This window comes from Pinus tabuliformis, chromosome 1_1, assembly GCF_031772625.1.
Source record: "Pinus tabuliformis cultivar Carrire ecotype Pingquan chromosome 1_1, CPIR1, whole genome shotgun sequence".
Classification (NCBI taxonomy): Eukaryota; Viridiplantae; Streptophyta; class Pinopsida; order Pinales; family Pinaceae; genus Pinus; species Pinus tabuliformis.
This window is the reverse complement of record NC_142297.1, coordinates 184,010,659-184,019,080: the sequence shown is the minus strand read 5'-3', so window position 1 is coordinate 184,019,080 and position 8,422 is coordinate 184,010,659.

The window sequence follows — 8,422 nt, the reverse complement described above, 5'->3', positions numbered from 1 at the left end:
TTGACGTTAAAAGATGACATCGCACAAGGGGCATGTTTTGGGTGACATGGAATGTCAATGTCATGAGAAAACATAGCATTATAGTGCAAAAGAGCTGACATGGTGGTCGACATGTCCCCTATCACATGTCTAGAAATATGAAGTTTTGTAAAACGAACCCTTCTAGGTTTTTCTTCAATCTAGATGGATCCAAATAAACATTAAAGCTTGAAAAAACCTGAATGGCCAAATAAGAGGGAGTTTGACCACTTGGACCTAGTTTGACATAGTTATTGTTGAAAAGGAAACAGAGTGGTGCAGCAACATGAGGTGGAGGTTAGATGGCACCCATGGCAGGAATGATGTGGATAACAAAAAGTTATGGATAGTGGAAGACCATAAATTTGGATTTTCATTAAAAAGGGACTTTCGAAAAATCCCAAATCCAAATGTTCTGAAAAACTCAGATAAATCTGAAAGTCCAATGATCTGGAAAATCACTAGAACAATTATTTATGGAAATCTCAAATCAAAATGTGAGACTCAGACTAATATGCACCTTTGAGGATGTGGCCCTATGCAATTCTAGCACATTGACAAAGACTACATGTCAACTACATCTAGCTAATGTTGAAGTGTATAGATGTTGGTATGGTGCTTAGAAGGACAAACCTTCAAAGGGCCATAAATTTGCATCCAAAATTCGAATTTTGATGAAATTTATATATGAACAAAAAACGAATAGTGATCTTAGAGATAATTTTTGAGGTGGTTTTGGGAAGAGGAATTTTGGTAACCCCACTTCCATTAAGTAACCTTGGAGTTCAAATCTAATCAACATGTTCCCTTAAAAAGTCTTTGAAGGGGGCTAGGTGGCATTTGTGTCCAACTGATCTCAATCATCTCACTCAACCCAAGCATGCCCAACTTGTATGAGACTATATAGTTGCACCCAAAGTATCAAAATCCATTTGATTGCACCCAAATACACCTAGCGATGCACCCAAAGAAATCCATAAGATATATGGTCGATGGATGCATGTCCAATGGTATACGTTTAGGAAATGCACCCACGATTATGATCCATGACAACTTGTGTTTGAAAACACTTCAACCATTTGTTTTAAACAACAATTATGAGTTGCCTAAGTCCATTGATCGATTTATAATCTAGGCACCCAACTTGTCCACCTTTCTAATCCAAATCTTCATCTATCATGCCAAGTGCATGTCTACAAAAAGGCTACCTGGAACAACCTTATTTTCCTCCTCTAAGTCCTCTTCCAACCTTCTCTTGGTGCATCCAAACTTGATTTGTTTAAGGCATCATCGATCTGATACATCCATCCAAGCTTATCACTAACCACTAAGGTGATCGTGCAGCGAAAGCACCCAACAACACTTTATAAAAGTGTACTACAACACATCTTAACTTTAATTCTAACCATAACTTCACCTTAAGCTACAATTTGTCAAATACAATCGTCATACTCAACCAAGTTCGTTCAACAATAGGTCTAAACTCCAACCATTGTTTTAAAACATCCCAATAACACTTTACACTTAACCCATATTCCAGTAGTTAATGATCACAAGGAAAATCAAATAGTCATATGTTTTCTACTTCACTGACTTGCACAATCCAACCCTAGAAGCAACCACAAGTTGCACATCCTACAAGCCTATCTTCTTCTTCTTCTCACTCTGCAGATACAATTAACCTTATCATTCCTAAACCCTGAACTTGGCACAATCGTGAAACTCCTTTTTCACTATTGGTAAATGACTTCTCACTTATGCCTTAGCACTTTTGAAACATCCCCCTTTTATGTGGGATTTGTTTCTCTTTCATGACTTGTACATTAATTGTATATCCAAGTCGACCCAAATCACCTCCACTTGACGAGTTTTTTGGGACAGATCATACATATTACACAGTATTATTCCGGAAATCTCTAACAATAAAAAGTTTTATCAAGTCATCTCAAATTCACCCAATCCATCAACTTGACCCAAGTGCATTTGATGGATGTGCACTTGACAAATGTGTCCCAATAGTTGTATACCCAAATGATGTGCGCCTACAAATACTTGTAGGCACACATCATGAGCCACCCAATTAAGCACCCAAACTAATCAACATCTATGTTAATATTTTATGTCGTGCTAGTTATCCATGAATGAGGTTACCCATAACAATTGTTTCCTCCTTTCCACACTAAGTTTCCTTCCAAGCTTCTCTTGGTGCATCCAACTAATGTGAGTTACAAATGCTTACAGTGTGATTAATTATAAGGGCACCCATCTGTCCATGGTGCACCTTGTCCACATGCAAAGGCACCTAGACCAACTATTCTAGCAATGAACCTTATTTTTTTAAACAGAAACGAAAAGTTCATATTAAAAGAAATGGGATTCAACCCAAATCCATTACAATTCTTCTAAGAAAGCATTGCCAAAGTTCCTTGAGGATTTGAGATTGACGATACACATTCGATTCATATCCTCAATTGAGAACTCCGTAATACAAAAAAAAATATTCCCACTCTAGCTAAAGATTTTCCAATATACCCCTAATATCCAAAAACCTTTGCATCCCATTCTTAATTATTTGTCACTTTAACTTTGAATGGATATTTTTTCCTTTTTTCCAGCTTGGATCCATCCCAAGTTATCTGATGAACCTCTAGGGATGATCTCTATTAGCATCATCATTTTGGCTACTTAATGGTTCTTCCTCGTTTGGTTGGTCAGGTTAAGAAGTTACTTGTTCAATATTGTTTTCTAAAGAAAAATGTGAGCATTCATTGTTCTTAGGGCTTTGTTGCGCTGGTTCCTCTTCTAAAGTTGGGTCTAGTGGATTTTTAATGACTTTCGCGTCTCCTTGTCCATCTTTTGCTTCTTTCTTATCCTCTGCCTTATCATGGGGTTCTTCTTCTTTATAAAGGGTGTAGTGTTCTATTTGAGCGCCTTGCCACCATTTGTGCCTTCGATTATTTTTCTAGGTTATCTGCATATTGGAAATTTTCATGGCTCTAGGGTAGTTTTTAACAATGTGCCATGTCTCATAACATGCATATGCAATTTTCAGGGCTCTAGGGAAGTTTTTTACAATGTGCCATGTCTCATAACGTGCTCGATACCAAAAGGAGATATTCTCATAGTCAATTTTTTGAACCCACAAATAATTTGTGCTAATCAAATTCAATTCTAATAGAAAACCCTAGCCTAACATTTTATTATTATATTATATAATTATTTACTTGGTCAATAGTTTATTAAATATTAAATTTGATTTATAAGTTTAAGACCAAGCAATCATATTAATAACTAGATATCTTAAATTTATTAATATATTCTAATAAAGTAAATTTTGTTTATCTAAACAAAATATTATGTTATATGTTATTGTTTACTTGGTCAATATTTTAGTAAATATTGAATTTGTATCATACTTTTATGACCTAGCAATCATACATTAATAACTAAATTTCTTAACATTATTAATATATTTTAATAAATATTATATCTTATAAAATGTCTGTACATCATAAATATTGTTTGTCTCTCTCACATTCTAATTCTGTTTTTTTAGCATCATGCATCTCTACTATTTAATCCCCGATATAGATGAGTTTCTTCATTTTTGTCTTGATGATGAACCACATTGGTTGGTTCAAAATGTCGACTAAAAATTGATAATGTGATTAATCCAGAAGAATCTCAAAGCAATATGAATTATAGAAGTTTGAACTCAAAGAGGAAAACCCTCAACGAAATCCATCTCCACACAGATATGAGCATACGTGGGGCTGAGGTAATCTTCTTTATCTGGGATTCGGTAATGGAAGGCTCCAATTACATCCCAAATTGCCTTAAAAAGAGAGAGATTCTAGAGATGTAGGGGCAGAATTGGAAGCATGACCCCAACTAGAGCAAAAGAAATTGAAGTTGTAAAAAGTTCAAAGGAGGGGGACCGTGGCTACATAAAAATTCTTCGCTTCCCCAAAACCAAGGAGTGTTATTGAAAATAGCATATATGTCTTCTAACTCCTCGAAAATCACCACAAAAAAAACCGACGGGATAAATTTTAAGTTCATGAGAGAGAAGGGGTTTCCAATTCTCTGAGATCCATTATTGAATGGAAACTAAACAAGGTCAAAGGCCCATTAAATTTGCAAACAAAACCTCTTCAAAAATCACAATGCTTCATTAATAGTGTTTGCCCCCACTGGAATTGTGATCGCAAAGGCTTCATGTACCACCTGAACAGGAGGAAGAGAACTAAATCCAAGGGTTAACCACATCTTTAAAAGAGAAAATACATTTACCCGAAGCAGAGGGTGATTTATGACTACCTACCGCCATGGGAGCCAAAGCAAAAGGCGAAGTCGAAGATGGAAATCCAAGCTTGGAATCAAAATTAAATGGGAGAACCGATCCTGCAAAAAGAAGGAATGGGAATTGATCCTGCAAAAAGAAGGGACGCCACCATCGATGAGGGGAGTCTACCTAAGAGCACCTATTCTCATGTATGTTCATGAGAGTCAATGAACACCAACATGATCATGCGATGAAAATGCAAAAAGCCATTAAAGGTTAACGTCTCGGATATAACTTGAATCAGATCAAGGTTTGAAATATAACAAGCAAAAATATTAATTGAATCAAATAAAGGCTTGAAATATAACAAGCAAAAATATTAATTAAATCATTTGAAATATAATAAGCAAAAATATTGATCAAACACTTCAATCTATGTCCATGAGAAACCAACACAACTTTATCAACATGATTCACATTTAAATAAATACCCAGTTATGGTTCATGGTCAACCCTAAACTCTTCCCTATATACATGCTTCTTTAAGACTTCCAAAATATTAACATGATTTCTCTAAACCAATGTTAAAAATAGTATAATTATTCAAGTGCACTAATAGTTACATGGTTGCAATTACCCTTTGAGTTTTGTCCACTCAATCATACAAACTTCTAACCCTTTTCTAAATCCAATTGTAAAGTTGTTGTGCAAGGGACATATAAGGTTTCCAAAACATCAAGGAACATGGCAATGATCATGTAAAAGTCACTTTAATTTTCCCTGAAGTGTGGTGACAATCGCCAAAAAGTCTCTGTCTCGTAGTGTCATTTAATGTTCCCAAAAAGAAAATATGGATGATTCCCTAAATTTCAGCTAAAACATTGGACAATCACCCAAAAGTGTTGGAGTCCCTAAGAGCTTCTGAGTTCCAAACTCTGTCAACCGTCGAAATGAACAAGTTGGTTTTTTGAAGTGGAATGGACCGGGGCCAATCACTAGAAATTCCCCGAGTCCTATAACAACATTTATGGTTCCCCAAAAAATAAAGGAATGTTAATGATTCCCTAAATGTCACCTAAAAGCCTTGGAGTACTTGAGCATTTCAAAATGTTTCCCAATTCCAAAGTTGAAGGTCCTTCAACTACTCGAATGAACAAGTACAAATCTAACATGAGTCGAAAGGGATCAAATTTCTTCACATGCAAACTTCTTTAGAATGCAAAATACAATGTGTAATTTTTCATTGTTTAAATTGTATATGTAGGACCAAACAAACATTTTAACCATAAAACTTTTTATTTTATGATATATACATTTTTTAAAATGATTTTTTATTATTAATATATTTTCAAGTATATGTGAATATTAACTTGCATTAAAAAAATGATTGATAACCCACATTAAATATTTTATTAAGAACAAAAATCAACATAAATTAGTTAACATAAATCTAATGGTTTATTAAAATCTCATGTTGAAATATTTTTGAAAAATATCAAGGTTTAAACATCTTACTAACATTTTTTTTTCTATGTAAAAGTAGTCTATTAATATGTACAAAAAATATACAAAAAAGCCATAGCCTCGAACCAGTTTATCGTAGTTTCATCAAAATATGGACTGCCCCAACATTGGGGAAACCAGTTTAGCAAGATCATAACTTCCAAAAATGATATCAGTTTTGAGACTAAACCCCACAAAAAGACAATAAGACAAAACCCTGACCTTTGGTCCAAAAAGGAAACCAGTATCCACATTGAGATTATCCAAAACCAAAAAGAACCAGATAGAAGACACCAAGGCAGCGATAACCGGCCAAGATCTAACCTTAGTCAGCGTCTGCTGGAACTCTGTCTGCCACCTTCTACTACCTGGAGGCCACGTCACTTTCATTGTAGTCATCCAGGATGGGTTCTTCGATGATTGGGCAAGCCCAATCATCCGCCACATCCATGTAGGCGCTTCCATGTAACACTCCATCGCCACCGTGAGGCTCTTCCCCGTCACCAACAGCGTCCTGGATAGCGGAACCGTCATGACACGAACCACCAGAGGGGTGCGTCGCAGCCGAGCAGCCCCCTCTGCCATGCAGAGTTCCACCCAAGTTCAGACCAGGGGAAGTGAAGACACTGTCAACCATCACCTTGTTACCAGAATCCCTGCAATTGTTGCATCTAAGAGCACCTTCCTGCGGCGACCTGGAGATATCAACCTGAGAGGCTGAGAGAGCATTTTCTTCAGAGAAGGAGACGGAAATAGAAGCAATGATGACAACCCTGTTTAGGGAGCTGCAGAACCTAAAATGAGCAGAGTGAGGAGCGGGATGAGAAGGCGGAGGAGAGTTGTCAGAATGGGCATCAAAATCAACCGAAACAACACCGGAAGAGCGAGCCCAACCTCTTCCACGCCTGGAATTGGGATGTCTGCCTTCTCCAGAAGAATGAGGATGATGCAATTCAGGGGAAGGAGAGGAGGTGGAGCGCTCCACCGGAGGACGAGAGCTTCCGCCCCTAGTGCCTCCCCTACGACTACGCAGATGATGCCTAACCATATTAAAATCGCCGGCCAGGCGCTCAAAAGGAGCAGAGACCAGAGGGACTAAGGCAGAAGGAGCAGTAGCAGGTGGGCTAAAAGGCGAAACAGCGTTGATCTGGGCAGAGATTAAAAAGCAAAAAGCGGAATGCGAATGATGAAAGCCATTATCAAAATCGGCACAGCACACAATCCAGCAGCGCCAGCCGATTGCAGTGCGAAGGAATGCTCAAAGGCCTGGGGCAGACAGAAGCTACAGTGCAGGGGAGACAGAGCAGAACTGAAATGAGGTATCTCCATAACCCAACACTGACTAGCTTTTTGCTGAACAAAACCTGTATTGAATGTTGCCTGCAAATGGTATTGAAGGCGCCTCAAGGTGATATGGGGAGGGGTGCCATCAGACAAGTGGCCCGTCCCCTCACCGCCATTCTTCAGATAATCCATTAATGCATATTCGTGTCACCCGCATTCGGGTTTACTAACATTTTTTTACTTCTAATTACTTAAACTTATAGAATTTCCATTTTTTCTATTATAGCCAACATTATTTTTTTATTTAGAGTATAATTTATTTCATTTTATAGAAACATGTGTTCACTTGATAGACCGGCAAACTTACACATACACAAGAAAACATAAACAATTTTATGATGTTATCAGATTTTCAAAATTCTATTTGATGGACAAATGTTAAAATAGCTGACATCATTTTTTATTTAGAGCATAATTTATTTTTATTTTATAGAGGAATGTGTCAACTAGATAGACAGACAAATAATTCAGAAAACAAACATCTATAACTTATGTTAGTGAATCTTTAAAAATCACAATGGTTTTGATTGCTGCCCATTCTATGTAACCTATGTTTTCTATAACTTATGTTAGTGAATCTTTAAAAATCACAATGGTTTTGATTGCTGCCCATTCTATGTAACCTATGTTTTCTATAACTTATGTTAGTGAATCTTCAAAAATCACAATGGTTTTGATTGCTGCCCATTCCATGTAACCCATGTTTTTTGTTAACGGAATACAAAGCTAATGCTAAGTGTGAATGTAAAATTCTAATTTGGGCTAATAAATTTAGTAAAATAGATCTTAAAAACTATATACACTTGCATCTTGCGTGGCACCAAAGTACTCAACAAAATTGGGAACAAATCTGAATAATTGGACAAAAAATTCAGGTAACTATGATCTATAAATGGTTAAAATTCAGGTAACTATGATCTATAAATGGTTAAAGGATTATAGGTTGTTATTTAAAGCATTGTCAAGGTAATTGTATTGTTGACACCTCGTTCAAAAGGATTGGCATTATTGTAAATAGTTGAATTATCCTTTGCATTAACCAAATCATAAATATATACATTTCTTTGCATTAACCAAACATAAATATATATACAAATGGAGAGACTCTTGGGATTCCAATTCCAAGGTCTCTTGATTTTCTCATAAATATAACTGAGCTATTTACTATAATTTCAATCCTTTCAATTTAAGAGTCAACATCCCCCAGCCTTAATTTCAAGGGGATGTTGGTGAGTCCCATCATTATTTTGAATCTTTCAAACTTATCCTTTC